Consider the following 17141-nt stretch of genomic DNA (forward strand, 5'->3'; position numbering starts at 1 on the left):
ACACAAACTTGTGCCATACTCTAACGCCCGGATGGTGAACATAAGGAACATGGCACTCCCGGAAAGACTCGAATTTTCACCCGGTTATCGCTTTCCAAAGGGGTGTGACATCATATTTCAAAGACTTTTTCTCATAATGGTAGTGTTCTATAAGACCAAACACTTCACCCAACTCTCTCAAAGCCATTCGTCTATCCTTGTTCTCAAGGCGGAATTCAACATTTTTTCGAGCCTCTACCTTAGTCACCTTCAAGGAGCTTACAAACTCCATGGTCAATGAAGGGTAGGTCAATTCCTCCATTTCGAAGAGGGTTAGCAATTTCATGGACTCGAAAAATTTCCTAGTTCTTTCAAGCACACCCAACTTTTCTAAGGCATCTTGACATATAAAATTGGTAGCTATAATAGTTTTCCTAGTAAGGGATACAGATGCTTTCCTATGAGAATCGGTTACGAAAGTTACCTCCGGAATTTTTTGCAACTGTTCAATGACCGGAATAGGTGTAGCTTCCTCAATATGATTTGCAATCTCTTATATCTCCACCCTTGGATGTACCACTACCAAAGCCTTTGAGGCAAGAAGAGCTTGTTGCCTTTTTGATAAATTTGAAGTTTTGGGTACCTTGTTTCCACATTTTGTTCTTGCCATGTTGTTCTCCTCGTCAAATTTGTATCAAAAAAAACAATGTTGTGCTTGAATGCTCCTTGTTTCCTCAAGCTTTAATCAATTCCCAATCGATTTTTGGATTTTCGAAATTGCCTTCAAACCCTAGAAAATCGATTCAATTTATGAGGATTTTGATGTTTGGATGGTGTTTTGTTGATAAAAGAGTGATTTAATTTTGATTTGAGGAAGTTTTGTTTTGATTTTGGTGAATTTAGTTGAGAAAATTGTGGTTTTGAATAAGGGGATTGAGGGTTTCGGGGGAGAAAGGATGTGTGTTGTGTTTATAAAAGATATAAATGAATTGGGGATGAGGAGAATGAATCCCGTGTTATAGCTAAATAGCAGCGAGGGACGCTCGGCTTCTACTCGGGACGCGCGGATCCTTAGCCAGTACCTGCTGAAATTTCCAACCCGTGCTGGGACGCACGGATCCTGCTCAAGACGAGCGGATTCTAGTCTAGGGATGCTCGGATTAACAAACAGCGTGGAATTAAAATTTTGAAGCATGCCAGGACGCGCAGATTGCTCACAAGACGAGCGGATTATGGCATGGGACGAGCGTCCTAAATATGTTCTGCTTAGATTTTGTAACAGTCCCCTTTCTTTAATTCCAGCACTCCCAAGACCTGCGTCCTAGAGCCAGGACACTCGGATGCTCCTCTGGGATGCCTGGATTATAGCCAGCTCGAGCGGATTCCCTCCTAGGCCGCTCGGATTCTCCTCTGCACCCACGAGCTCAGTTCTGCCCGTGGGGATCTCCTTTTCCCGTATCATCCTTTGTTTATTTCGTTTGTTCATCATAGTGGGTGCACTACGAAGGCTCGGTTTGCCTAGGCATTTGCTATCCCCACACTAGATCAAGCACTACACATAAAAACACGTTAAAACACCTCTCTCACTTTCTCTCATAACAAAAATCTTGATCAAAGAACGAAAATGTAAATCCAAAAATGAAAAAAAAATGCAATACAAGAAATAAAATGCGAGTTAAGGGGTTAAAATATTTACAAATGGTGGTTTAGGGAGGACTCCACCAAACTCTCATTCTTGAATGAGATGTCAAGGGGGCATAGCTAAGGTGTTGTTGATGTTGCTAAACACCTTGTAGAAATAGTCGAAGGCTTGTTCATTTTCATCATAAAGATCTTGCATAGATGTTTTCACATTGTGTTCTTCATTATGGTGATGACCCATGTCAAGAGGATGACAATGATCAACTAAGCCTTGGTCTAAGGTCATAGCATTGCCAATATAAGGATTGACTAATCCTTCAAATTCGTCATCCCATAGACCACAAACTTCACTAGCTTTCTTCCCGATGGTATCATGTGTTGACAAGAGCAACTCTTCTTCTTTGTTGTCATAGCCAATGAGGTCTTCTTCCTTACTTGTCATGATGGGTGGTGAGCCAGTCAAGCTCTCATTGTTGGAATTTCCTTGCTCTCTGGATAGAGCAACTTGAGGGTTATCCACTTTCTTCTTTCATATGGGTGGTGATTCTTTACCCATAGCTTGATATTTGCATTGAGATGCTAACTTCTTCCTATCACTTTCTCGGCTATAATGGTCGATCTTGAAACATGGCTCATGTAGTCGGGGATTTCTCATCGTTTTGTCAGGATTAAAAGTGATTGTCTCATCCCCCACTTCAAGTGTGAGCTCTCCATGTTTCACATCAATTACCACTCCCGCGGTGTACAAGAAAGGTCATCCTAAGATGATAGGAATGTTGGAATCCTCCTCCATGTCTACAATGGCAAAATCTACCGGAATGAAGAATTTACAAATTCTTAAGGGTACATCTTCCCACACCCCTAAATGTAATTTTGTTGATCGATCCGCCATTTGTAGAGTAATGTTAGTGCATTTGAGTTCTCCCATTCCTAGCCTCTTGCATACCGAGTATGGCATGACACTTAAACTTTCTCATAGGTCACATAATGCTTTGTTGATTGTAGTGTCGCCAATGGTGCATGGAATAGAGAAACGTCCCGGATCTTTGAGTTTTAGAGGGGAACTTCCTTGAAGAATAGCACTACTCACTTTAGTAAAGGAAATAGTCTCTAGCTTCCAGATGGATTTCTTCTTGGTAAGAATTTCTTTCATGTACTTTGCATAGGCCGGAAGATGATTGATCAATTCCGTGAATGGGATTGAGACTTCTAAATTCTTCACAATTTCCATGAACTTTCCAAGTTGTTCATCAAACTTAGGCTTAGCTTGACAACTTGGGAATGGAAGTCTAATCACAATAGGCTCTTTTTCCTTAGCCTTCTCTTCATTCTTCTTCTTTGAAACTTCATTGGTGGTGGGTTCTTCTTCTTCCTTAGAGTTCTCCACAACTCTTTATTTGTCACTAGAATTCACAACATCTTCATCAATTGGCCTCTTCGGCCCTTCATATCTTGTACCACTTCTGAAATGGATGGCACTCACCGTATCATGTCCTGGGGGATTACCTTGAGGTGTCAATTTCCCTTTTTGTCTTTGAGAGCTAGAAGATGCTAATTAGCTCATTTGATTTTCCAACATCTTGGTGTGGGCTAGTATGTTGTTGATGGTGATATCTTTGGCTTGGCTATCTTTTTGCATTTGGGTGAAAAATTCTTGTTGGTTCTTTTGCATTTGGAGGACCGCTTTTTGAACATCAAAGCCATGGTCATTGGTTTGATTGTTTGAAAGTTGATTTTGATAACTTTGGCTTTGGTTGTAAAAGGTCTTTGAGCTTGATTTCTCATTGGAGGTGGGGTGTATGCTGGTTGAGGGTTTTGAACATTTTGGCTCTTTTATAAAAGATTTGGGTGGAATTTGGTATTCTCATTGTAATAGTTGGAATAAGGGGTGGTACTCTTGTATTCTTGGAAAGAATTCACTTGTTCATTTGTTTCCCTACATTCACTTTGGTCATGTCCCAAAGTTCCACAACTCTCACATACTCCACTTGGAATTGAGGATGATGCCACCATAGCATTAACATGTTGTTTTGGTGATTTGGAAGCTTCATCAAACTTAGCCATGACCTTCTCAAACTTCATATTGATGGTGTCAATGTGAGCACTTAGTTGAGCACCCAATTGTGTGATGGAATCTACCTCATGCTTTTCTCCTCTATTGGCCTTTCGAGGCCTACTATATTGTGAATTATGAACCGCCATCTCTTCGATTTTGGCCCATGTTTGATTGTCATCAACTTCGGTAAACATCCCATTGGATCCCATATTGAGAATGTTGCGGGAGTCTTCATATAAACCGTTCCAAAATTATTGCACAAGGAACCACTCGCTAAGTCCTTGGTGTGGGCAAGAACGACAATTGTCCTTAAATCTCTCCCATGCCTCATACAATGATTCTTCATCCCTTTGCTTGAACCCGGTGATTTTGGCTTTCAACATATTGGTCTTCTCCAGAGGATAGAATTTCTTGTAGAAAGCAAGTGCTAGCTTCTTCCATGAATCAATACCAAGGGTAGCCTTGTCTAGGCTCTTCAACCATTGCTTTGTGGTACCAATCAAAGAAAAAGGAAATAATACCCATCGGATTTGGTCTTCACTAGGCATCCCTCCAAATTGACTTCTCTCAACTAATTGTATGAATGCGGATTTGGCAATGAAATTACCGGTTAAATGTTGTGGTGTAGGAGTACCATTTGGTAGGTTCTCCTCGGTTGGTACGGAATGTGATGAAAATTTAGGCATTGTGGGTTGATTTTGTGGTGGGTTTTGTATTGGGTTATCCTCTCCTTCTCTTGCAAAAGAGTTGGTGAACTCAATGTTATTTGGCTTTATGTCCACAATCTCTCCAATACCTACAACTCTTGAAGTTCCTCTAGCAACTCCTCTATTGTTGGTTAAGGTCCTTTGAATTTCAAGATCAATAGGTAATGGATTACTTTGTGATCTCCTAGTCATGCAAAATATCAAACAACTTGAAAACAATTAGAACAACCTTGAGGAGTTTGACTTCCCCAAGGTAAAGAAAGACACAACTAAAAACAATTAATGAAAATCAAATCAATTTAACACCGTCCCCGGCAACGGCGCCATTTTTGGCGTGGTTTAAAACTCGTCGTGAAAAGCTACCAACCAAAACAATATTTATAACTTCACAAACTACTCTTAGTAAAGATGTAAGTAAAGGTCGGATCCCAAGGGACGGGTATTGATGTAGGATTCTCAATTGTAAATAGCTATGTCTTAGGGTGTTACAATTTGGGTTGAGATGATGTGTAATCTAAACTAATCAACAAAATGAAAGTAAAGTAATGAAAGCAAAGCAAAGCAATTAAAGGGGTTTGTAAACAAATGATTAAAGGCACTAGGGTATCATGGGTTCATAGGGGATTCATGGGAGTTGATCACACAAACATGTTCTCAATTAGATGCAAGCACTTATTGTAGTGATGGGATCGAGTTAGTGTATATCTTACAATTCCTAAGAAGGTTTGGGTCCCGAAGCCGAGTCGTCTAGACTGAACAACACCTACAAGTCGACTTAATCCTTCCTATTCAACTTTATGCATGGTCTAATGAGGCTCGAGTTGGTTTATATCTTACAAGCCTTATTGAAGAGATAAGAGATGGATAAAAAAAATGCAAGGATTCATAGGCTCGCATTTCATCAAACATAAAATGTGCATAAGTTGAAATCACAACAAGCAAGCAAATTAATCATGAAAAAATATTAGATTAAGCATAGATCAATCCCCATGTTTGTTTCCCCTAATTCCCATTAACCCTAGCTAAGGAACTACTCACTCATGATCAAGTTTAGCATGCTAATAAGGTTGTCAATCATACTAACAAAACAAAACATGATGAATAAATGAAAGTGATTAACAATAATTAAGCAAGGGTAAAGAGAAATTATACCTATGAAGATGATTCCAAATAATAAAGCAAAGAATAATAGAAGTACTTGATGATTGATAGAAGGTTGTCAATCCTCCAAATAAACCCAAATAATCTTCTAATTACCCAAATAAAAGGAAGAACAATGGAGAAATTAAGGAAAGATTAAGATCTGATTGATATTGAGAAATGTATTACAACTAAATTAAGAGAGTATTAGATTGGATTAAGAATTGATTAAGAGAGCATAAGTGTTCCTCCTAATCTAGGTAGTATAAAGGGGTATTTATACTAAAGATTAGGTACAAGGATTAGGGTTACTAAGGGCTTAAATAACTATTAAGACCCTAAGAAAACTTGAGGAAATGCTACTCCCGAGGGAAATGCGCATATCCTCTTTGGTAGTCATGCCTCGATCCGCTCGTCCCGTGTTGTGGCACGGGTTATTCTGCCTTGTGACCCGCTCGGATCTTGGAGGAGACGCTCGAATCCCTACTGCATGGCCCGCTCGTCCTGGGGTCAAGCCACTCGGATCCTGGTGTTCTGGGACGCTTGGATCGTGCTCGGGCCGCTCGGATCCCTGGGCAGAGTGCTTCCCATGTTTGGCTCCTCAATAATCCGCAAGGATCATGTTGGGGATGCAAGGATCCTTTTATCATTGCCCATTTCACCTTATTTATCTACTTAGGCCTCTAGTGTCAATCTTATCTTTGATGCTTGGTCATTAGATGCGATCCATTTAGCTCTATTTCGCCTCATAAATTTAAGGTTAGCAATCCTTTCCTACCAAGGAGACAAAACCTCAAAGAATATGCAAAATGGGAAACTAAAGATAGTAAATGACCCAAATAAGTGCCATAAAGCATAGGAACGAGGTTAATTCGGGGACTAAATGTGCTTAAATATGAGTCACATAAAACACCCCCAAACCGAACCTTTGCTCGTCCCGAGTAAAGAAGTGACTAAAACTAGGACCTTTATTTAAACTAACCTACTAATATAGCCGATATGAGAAAATTAGCGGGTCTCACTCCGCCCCTTCAACTCACAACAAGACAAACATGAGGTAGGATGCCTTCTTGCAAGACAAGGTGGGGCTTGCCAAAATGGCGATACATCCAAGCATTAAGGACACAAAAGCAAGTAATGGATGCATCTACAAAAGAATAGCCATTTTCCTCATCTAAGTGGCGGAAATTATCTACAAGGGAAACGATTTAAGGGTACACACTCCATCATAGATACGGTTTCTCCAAACTACTAAGCCTAGGACGATACCAATAAATCACCTCCAAGTTGTGTCAAGCTAGGGTACCTTTGTCCTCAATCGTTAAATGCTTTCGTCAAGAGTAGACTCCCTATGGTGTTAGAAACACTGGAGGATCACGGAATTCCCCCTCTTGCCGAGACAAGAAGAAGGGTCGTCCCCTCTCTACCATGCACAAAAGTGGTTTTAATGGAAAAAGGGATCAATAGGTTTTGAGTTTCATATGGGAGTTTACTTTTGATGTTGTTATTCCCCCCAATTTCTTGTGGCATTTGACATTTGAGAACAATTTCTTTTTGCCATTTCTTTGATGTTTGGCATTTCAATACTTGACAATTTTTAACTTTTTCTTTTTCTTTTGAACTTTTTCAAAGCCACCCCATTTGTAGCGAGGGTGCTTATATTTGAAGCATAGGAGTTCTTATTTTTGTACTCCTCTTTTCTTTGATGTAATTTGCAAACTTTTTTATTTTCATTGCAATGCTTGAACTCAAATTGATAAATTTTTGTGCTCGTTCCCTTTTTGTTGACAAAATGTGATAGATGTGGAAGATGGTTGCATGGTTTCAAGGGTCACCTTGGAATAAACGGTAGCCAAGGAGTTATCACACCACAAGGTACTCTTGACTAGGCCTTAATCCATGGGTCAAAGGATACTAGCATGACACATCCTAGGGTGTTTTAGAAGCATTCTAATGAGCAAAGTTTTAAGAAGAAAAAGTATCTACAAGGGCCTTATATACACTTGTCAAGTTTCCCAAGTAGATGTTTTCACAAAAAATTTCCTATAATGCAACTATATGCCATGATGCAACTAATATTTATAAAACCTAATGCAAATGCTTCTATCAACTAGTATGCCATATAAACTAAATGCAAATCCTAGAATCACATTGGTTTGTACCGCATCAATCAAAATAAAGCCACATAGTCATTAACATAGAGCGGAAAAAGAAGATTGGAAAGATCATACCATGCGGTCTTCATATTCCTCATGCCTCGGATGTGGCGTATTCAATCCAATGTAATAGAAGGATAGACAAACACAAGTATATACACAATGTATAATTCTACACTACTAAGAAATGAACATGTTTTTGGTTTTTCAATTTTTCAAATTTTTATGGTTTTTGATTTTATGAAATAGAAGAACATATTTTTGTGGTTTTCAAATTTTTCAATTTTTATCATTTTTTATTTTAAAAGTCAATTTAGAATTTCCTATCCCCACACTAGTATGGGCATTGTCCTCAATGGCCATTACGATAGGAAATTATGCAAGCTAAATAAGAATGCATGATTTCTACACTTATATGTTATATATATATATATATATATATATATATATATATATATATATATATATATATATATATATATATATATATATATATATATATATATATATATATATATATATATATGTATATATGTATATATATATATAATTGATGCAATCTATTCTACTCTATATGATGCATGATTTTATTGGTTGGAGAGCTAATTTAGATTAACTCCTAATCCTTGTGTTTGAACATCCCCAAACCGAGTAAGACACCATTTCCAGTGTCAAAAAGAGGGAAGTTCATGCACAAGTATACAATGTATGAAACTAATTTGTCAATTTGGATTTTCAAAAGTGGGAACAAAATAAGACACCTCAATGGAGCCGAGGTGGGAGTCCTTTAGATGTTGCTAGTAATCAAAACAAATGATCAAGATTAAATTTTTTTTTGAAAACAAGAGAAATAAACAAAGCTAGAGGAGGTGTAGGAAACTCACAATGGAATATGTGGCATCCTCCAAAAAGCTTGTCAATCCTCAATTGTTGCTCATGGCGACATCCTCATCACTATCATCATCTTCCTCATCAACTTCCTCATCATCTTCTTCTTTATCTACCTCAATTGACCCGGAGGCTTCACCACTCTCCTCATCATCATTTGCACTTTGCACTTCTTCCTCTTCTTCTTGGCAAGAGTCATTACCTGCCCCATCCTCAACTACAACAATCTCCTTCCCCCTAGCGACTCGACTATCCATGTTAGCATCTCTAGAAGTACTTGGGAATAATACTTCCCTATCCGCTCAAATAAGCAAAGGACATGAAGGATCAAGTAGTCCTTGCCTAGCTAGATGTAGGAGGGGCGGATATTGAGCACGGTAAGCATTGACCCGATCTTCATGAGCTTCCTTATGCATATGTTGCAATAGTTGGGTCAAGTAGTCGTTGCCTACCGTAACATTAGAGTCACTTGGTTTGGATTCATGGTAGGCAAAAGGATATGGTGGAGTCACAATGGAGGAGGAGGAGGGCTTGGCATTTTATTCCCTATGCTGCTTTATAATCTCTTCGGCTTCATCGGACACGGGAAGTAGGTAGTTTGGGCTATGAACGGCGATGCGGCATAACTTGTTAGGCAAGATGAAGGACTTAGCATCCTTGATCAGCCACTCAAACTTGTTGTCAAGATTATCATTCTTGACCCAATGAAACTTATTAATTATAGTAGCCAAATCAAGGAGGTTGCCCCCTTTAACCGCTTTATATGTGTTATCTTTGTTGAAATCTCGGTTAAAATGCTTGGCTAACCTCGTCACTAATCCTCCATTTACAATAAAAGCCGCCCCATCTTTCCCATCGTCAATTTCAAGCCACCGACCAAGTAAAAGTTGAAGGATATTGTATTCTTTGGTGAACTTGCTATTGATGTTCATGGTGGATTCAAGGTAGACACAATCTAGCTCGGTAAAGTGGTTGGTGCCTTTTCCTGCAATTAAAGTGTTGCCCACAAACTTGTACCATACTCTAATGCCCGGATAGTGAACATAAAGAACATGGCACTTCCGAAAACACTCGAATATTCGCCCGGTTATCGCTTTCCAAAGGGGTGCGGCATCATATTTCAAAGGCTTTTTCTCATAATAATAGTGTTCTAAAAGACCAAACACTTCTCCAAACTCTCTCAAAGACATTCGTCTATCTTTGTTCTCAAGGCGGAATTCAACATTTTGTCGAGCCTCTACCTTAGTCACATTCAAGGAGCTTACAAACTCCATGGTCAATGTAGGGTAGGTCAATTCCTCCATTTCGAAGAGGGTTAGTAATTTCATGGACTCGAAAAATTTCCTAGTTCTTTCAAGCACACCCAACTTTTTTAAGGCATCTTGACATATAAACTTGGTAGCTATAATAGTCTTCCTAGTAAGGGATACAAATGCTTTCCTATGAGAATCGGTTACGAAAGTTACCTCCGGAAAATTTTGCAACTGTTCAATGACCAGAATAGGTGTAGCTTCCTCAATAGAATTTGCAATCTCTTGAATCTCCACCCTTGGATGTACAACTACCATAGCCTTTGAGGCAAGAAGAGCTTGTTGCCTTTTTGATAAATTTGAAGGTTCGGGTGCCTTATTTCCACCTTTTGTTCTTGCCATGTTGTTCTCCTTATCAAATTTGTATCAACAAAAACAATGTTGTGCTTGAATGCTCTTTGTTTCCTCAAGCTTCAATCAGTTCCCAATCGATTTTCGGATTTTCGAAATTTCCTTCAAACCCTAGAAAATCGATTCAATTTATGAGGATTTTGATGTTTGGATGGTCTTTTGTTGATAAAGGAGTGATTTAATTTTTATTTGAAGAAGTTTTGTTTTGATTTTGGTGAATTTGGTTGAGAAAATTGTGTTTTTGAATGAGGGGATTGAGGGTTTTGTGGGAGACAGGATGTGTGTTGTGTTTATAAAAGATAGAAATGAATTGGGGATGAGGATATTGAATCCCGTGTTATAGCTAAATAGCAGCGAGGGACGCTCGGCTTCTACTCGGGACGCGCGGATCCTCAGCCAGTACCTGCTGAAATTTCCAGCCCGTGCTGGGACGCGCGGATCCTGCTCAAGACGAGCGGATTCTAGTCTGGGGATGCTCGGATTCTTCTGAGGATGCTCGGATTCACAAACAGCATGGAATTAAAATTCTGAAGCATGCCAGGACGCGCAGATTGCTCACAAGACGAGCGGATTATGGCCTGGGACGAGTGTCCTAAATATGTTATGCTCAGATTTTATAACAGTCCCCTTTCTTCAATTCCAGCACTCCCAAGACCTGCGTCCTAGAGCTAGGACGCTCGGATGCTCCTCTGGAACGCCCGGATTATAGCCAGCTCGAGCGGATTCCCTCCTGGGACGCTCGGATTCTCCTCTACACCCACGAGCTCAGTTCTGCCCGTGGGGATCTCCTTTTCCCGTATCATCCTTTCTTTATTTCCTTTGTTCAACATAGTGGGTGCACTATGAAGGCTCGGTTTGCCTAGGCATTTGCTATCCCCACACTAGATCAAAAACTACACATCAAAACACGTTAAAACACCTCCCTCACTTTCTCTCATAACAAAAATCTTGATCAAAGCACGGAAATGTAAATCCAAAAATGACAAAAAAATGCAATACAAGAAATAAAATGCGAGTTAAAAGGTTAGAATATTTACAAATGGTGGTTTAGGGAGGACTCCACCAAACTCTCATTCTTGAATGAGATGTCAAGGGGGCATAGCTAAGGTGTTGTTGATGTTGCTCAACACCTTGTAGAAGTAGTTGAAGGCTTGTTCATTTTCATCATAAAGATCTTTCATAGATCTTTGCACATTGTGTTCTTCATTATGGTAATGGCCTATGTCAAGAGGATGACAAGGATCAAATTCGTCATCCCATAGACCACAAACTTCACTAGATTGATCCCTGATGGTATCATGTGTCGACAAAAGAAACTCTTCTTCTTTGTTGTCATGGCCAATGAGGCCTTCTTTCTTACTTGTCATGATGGGTGGTGAGCCATTCAAGCTCTCATTGTTGGAATTTCCTTGCTCTCCGGATAGAGCAACTTGAGGGTTATCCACTTTACTCTTTCATATGGGTGGTGATTCTTTACCCATAGCTTGATATTTGCATTGAGATGCTAACTTCTTCCTATCACTTTCTCGGCTATAATGGTCGATCTTGAAACATGGCTCATATAGTCGGGGAGCTCTCATCGTTTTGTCAAGATTAAAAGTGATTGTCTCATCCCCCACTTCAAGTGTGAGCTCTCTATGTTTCACATCAATTACCACTCCTGCAGTGTGCAAGAAAGGTCTTCCCAAGATGATAGGAATGTTGGAATCCTCCTCCATGTCTACATTGACAAAGTCTACCGGAATGAAGAATTTGCCAATTCTTACGGGCACATATTCGCACACCCCTAAAGGTATTTTTGTTGATCGATCTGCCATTTGAAGAGTAATGTTAGTGCATTTGAGTTCTCCCATTCCTAGCCTCTTGCATACCGAGTATGGCATGACACTTACACTTGCTCCAAGGTCACATAATGCTTTGTTGATTGTAGTGTCGCCAATGGTGCATGGAATAGATAAACTTCCAGGATCTTTGAGTTTTGGAGGGGAACTTCCTCGAAGAATAGCACTACTCACTTTGGTAAAGGGCAATAGTCTCTAGCTTCCAGATGGATTTCTTCTTGGTAAGAACGTCTTTCATGTACTTTGCATAGGCCGGAACACGATTGATCAATTCCGTGAATGGGATTGAGACTTCTTAGTTCTTCACAATTTCCATGAACTTTCCAAGTTGTTCATCAAATTAGGCTTAGCTTGATGACTTGGGAATGAAAGTCTAATCACAATAGGCTCTTTTTCCTTAGCCTTCTCTTCATTCTTCTTCTTTGAAACTTCATTGGTGGTGGGTTCTTCTTCTTCCTTAGAGTTCTCCACAACTCTTTACTTGTCACAAGAATTCACAACATCTTCATCAATTGGCCTCTTCGGCCCTTCATATCTTGTACCACTTCTCAAATGGATGGCACTCACCGTCTCATGTCTTGGAGGATTACCTTGAGGTGGTAATTGCCCTTTTTGTCTTTGAGAGCTAGAAAATGCTAATTGGGTCATTTGAGTTTCCAACATCTTCGTGTGAGCTAGTATGTTGTTGATGGTGATATCTTTGGCTTGGCTATGTTTTTGCATTTGGGTGAAAAATTCTTGTTGGTTCTTTTGCATTTGGAGGACCCCTTTTTGAACATCAAAGCCTTGGTCATTGGTTTGATTGTATGAATGTCGATTTTGATAACTTTGACTTTGGTTGTAAAAGGGTCTTTGAGCTTGATTTCTCATTGGAGGTGTGGTGTATGTTGGTTGAGGGTTTTGAACATTTTGGCTCTTGTATGAAAGATTTGGATGAAATTTGGTATTCTCATTGTAATAGTTGGAATAAGGGGTGCCACTCATGTATGCTTGGAATGTATTCACTTGTTCATTTGTTTCCCTACATTCACTTTGGTCATGTCCCAAAGTTCCACAACTCTCACATACTCCACTTGGAATTGAGGATGATGCCACCATAGCATTAACATGTTGTTTTGGTGATTTGGAAGCTTCATCAAGCTTAGCCATGGCCTTCTCAAACTTCAAATTGATGGTGTCAATGTGAGCACTTAGTTGAGCACCCAATTGTGTGATGGAATCTACCTCATGCTTTTCTCCTCTAGTGGCCTTTCGAGGCCTACTATATTGTGAATTATGAACCGCCATCTTTTCGATTTGGACCCATGTTTGATGTTCATCAACTTCGGTAAACATCCCATTGGATCCCATATTGAGAATGTTGCGGGAGTCTTCATATAAACCATTCAAAAATTATTGCACAAGGAATCACTCGCTAAGTCCATGGTGTGGGCAAGAACGACAAGTGTCCTTAAATCTCTCCCATGCCTCATACAATGATTCTTCATCCCTTTGCTTGAACCCGGTGATTTGGGCTCTCAACATATTGGTCTTCTCCGGAGGATAGAATTTCTTGTAGAAAGTAAGTGCTAGCTTCTTCCATGAATCAATACCAAGGGTAGCCTTGTCTAGGCTCTTCAACCATTGCTTTGCGGTACCGATCAAAGAAAAAGGAAATAATACCCATCGGATTTGGTCTTGAGTAACTCCGGTTTGAGAAATCGCATCACAATAGTCACAAAAAGTCTCCATATGTGAATGAGGGTCTTCGCTAGGCATCCCTCCAAATTGACTTCTCTCAACTAATTGTATGAATGCGGATTTGGCAATGAAATTACCTGTTAAATGTGGTGGTGTAGGAGTACTATTTGGTAGGTTGTCCTCGGTTGGTACGGAATGTGATGAAAATTTAGGCATTGTGGGTTGATTTTGTGGTGGGTTTTGTATTGGGTTATCCTCTCCTTCTCTTGCAAAAGGGTTGGTGAACTTAATGTTATTTGGTTGTATGTCCACAATCTCTCCAATACTTACAACTCTTGAAGTTCCTCTAGCAACTCTTCTATTGTTGGTTAAGGTCCTTTCAATTTCAAGATCAATAAATAATGGATTACCTTGTGATCTCCTAGTCACGCAAAATATCAAACAACTTGAAAACAATTAGAACAACCTTGAGGAGTTTGACTTCCCCAAGGTAAAGAAAGACACAACTAATAAGAACAATTAATGAAAATCAAATCAATTTAACACCGTCCCCGGCAACGACGTCATTTTTGGTGTTGTTTAAAACTCGTCGTCAAAAGCTACCAACAAAAACAATATTTATAACCACGAGGTTGAGTAGGAATAAACCAAACAACAATAATAATCCAACCAAAATAGACATCCTTCGAATTCTCACCACTTCATCCGTACAACTCACTTACGTCACTAGCAGTAGCACAACCCCCTTAACACCGTGCTATGCTCAACTGGCAGTAAGACTTGTGTACCATGCTCACCTGGCAGTAGTACCCTCCGTACTATGCTCAACTATTTGGCAGTAGTAATTACTTGCTATGCACAACTGGCAGTAACAATCACTTGTTATGCACAACTGGCAGTAAAACACTCCGTGTTATGCTCGACTGAACAACCATCGCACCACACCATATGTAACCAACAACAATGAACAATAATGATCTAGTTATACGGCTCCGTCAACAGCTTAGCATACACATTGGTGTGGTTTAAAACTCGTCGTCAAAAGCTACCAACCAAAACAATATTTATAACTTCACAAACTACTCTTAGTAAAGAGCTAAGTAAAGGTCGGATCCCAAGGGACGGGTATTGATGTAGGATTATCAATTGTAAATAGCTATGTCTTAGGGTGTCACAATTTGGGTTGAGATGATGTGTAATCTAAAATAATCAACAAAATGAAAGTAAAGTAATGAAAGCAAAGCAAAACAATTAAAGGGGTTTATAAACAATTGATTAAAGGCACTAGGGTGTCATGGGTTCATAGAGGATTCATTGGAGTTGATCACACAAACATGTTCTAAATTAGATGCAAGCACTTATTGTTGTGATGAGATCGAGTTAGTGTATATCTTATAATCCCTAAGAAGGTTTGGGTCCCGGAGCCGAGTCGTCTAGACTGTACAACACCTACAAGTTGACTTAATCCTTCTTATTCAACATTATGCATGGTCTAATGAGGCTCGAGTTGGTTTATATCTTACAAGCCTCATTGAAGAGATAAGAGAAGGGTAAAAAATGCAAGGATTCATAGGCTCGTATTTCATCAAACATAACATGTGCATATGTTGAAATCACAACAAGCAAGCAAATTAATCATGAAAACATATTAGATTAAGCATAGATAAATCCCCATGTTTGTTTCCCCTAATTCCTCATTAACCCTAGCTAAGGAACTACTCACTTATGATCAAGTTTAGCATGCTAATAAGGTTGTCAATGAAACTAACAAAGCAAAACATGATGAATAAATGAAAGTGATTAACAATAATTAAGCAAGGGTAAAGAGATATTATACCTATGAAGATGATTCCAAATAATAAAGCAAAGAATAATAGAAGTACTTGATGATTGATGGAAGGTTGTCAATCCTCCAAATAAACCCAAATAATCTTCTAATTACCCAAATAAAAGGAAGAACAATGGAGAAATTAAGGAAAGATTAAGATGTGATTAATATTGAGACATGCATTACTACTAAATTAAGAGAGTATTAAGATTGGATTAAGAATTGATTAAGAGAGCATAAGAGTTCCTCCTAATCTAGGTAGTACAAAGGGGTATTTATACTAAAGATTAGGTACAAGGATTAGGATTACTAAGGGCTTAAATGACTATTAAGACCCTAAGAAAACTTGAGGAAATGCTACTCCCGAGGGAAATGCGCGGATCCTCCTTGCTAGTCTTGCCTCGATCCGCTCGTCTCGTGTTGTGGCATAGGTTGTTCTGCCTTGTGATCCGCTCAGATCCTGGAGGAGACGCTCGGATCCCCGCTGCATGGTCCGCTCTTCCTCGGGTCAAACCGCTCGGATCCTGGTGTTCTGGGATGCTCGGATTGTGCTTGGGCCGCTCGGAACCCCGGGCATAGTGCTTCCTATGTTTGGCTCCACAACAATCCACAAGGATCATGTTGGGCATGCAAGGATCCTTTCATCATTGCCCATTTTACTTTATTTATCTACTTAGGCCTCTAGTGTCGGTCTTCTCTTTGATGCTTGGTCATTAGATACGATCCATTTAGCTCTATTTTGCCTCATAAATGCAAGGTTAGCAATCCTTTCCTACCAAGGAGACAAAACCTCAAAGAATACGCATAATGGAAAACTAAAGATAGTGAATGACCCAAATAAGTGCTATAAAGCATAGGAACGAGGTTAATACGGGGACTAAATGTTCTCAAATATGAGTCACATCACAGATATACTCCGTCTCCAATACTCATTCAGAATATTAACACTAATTTCGTCATCCATCACGATTCAATATACGTTCACATAATAATAACATATGAGTTGAGTAGGAAATTCCTACCTGTATAGCAAAGCAGCTCCAATAAATGCAATCCAAATATGTATAAATCAAAATAAAGCTTCTCAACAAATTCCAACACCTAACATAATTAATAATCACATACAAAATTACCTACTACTCTTCTTAATAGATTATATAATTATTTAACTAACTAGTATAGATCCCACGCCACTGCGCGGTATATATATATATAGTATTTATTTTTTAAGGTGCTATTTAAATCGACACCTCATTAATATTTAATATTTCACTTCATTGTATTTGAGATGAAACAAAAAAAAAAATTGAAATGAAAAACTAATCAAAGAGAATTGAGTAAACTTATGCATGAAATGTATATTTTTATGAAAGTACTTTTTTTTTTACCATAAAACTACGGGTTTCATTTTATAATTCTCTCCAATTTTTTTAATGAACTTTTTTGTCACGAACCTAATAGTAAGTATGTGTTAAGTTATTTTCTAAAGTAATCATTATTGAATTATGAAAAATTTAGCAACTTATATTTACAGTTTATATCAACTTTATTTTATTATAATAAA

The 17141-nt window shown here is 38.9% G+C and overlaps 2 non-coding genes across 2 annotated transcripts; both read left to right on the forward strand.

The window, feature by feature from the left end:
• The first annotated feature begins 3951 nt into the window (after window positions 1-3951).
• On the forward strand, window positions 3952-4059 carry LOC141645147 (small nucleolar RNA R71). The gene has a single exon (XR_012544734.1). It is a non-coding gene; the product is annotated as a small nucleolar RNA R71 (small nucleolar RNA).
• A 9427-nt stretch (window positions 4060-13486) lies between these two features.
• LOC141645087 (small nucleolar RNA R71) lies at window positions 13487-13593 on the forward strand. Its single transcript, XR_012544680.1, has one exon. It is a non-coding gene; the product is annotated as a small nucleolar RNA R71 (small nucleolar RNA).
• Window positions 13594-17141: the final 3548 nt, after the last annotated feature.

This window comes from Silene latifolia, chromosome 2, assembly GCF_048544455.1.
Source record: "Silene latifolia isolate original U9 population chromosome 2, ASM4854445v1, whole genome shotgun sequence".
Lineage (NCBI taxonomy): Eukaryota > Viridiplantae > Streptophyta > Magnoliopsida > Caryophyllales > Caryophyllaceae > Silene > Silene latifolia.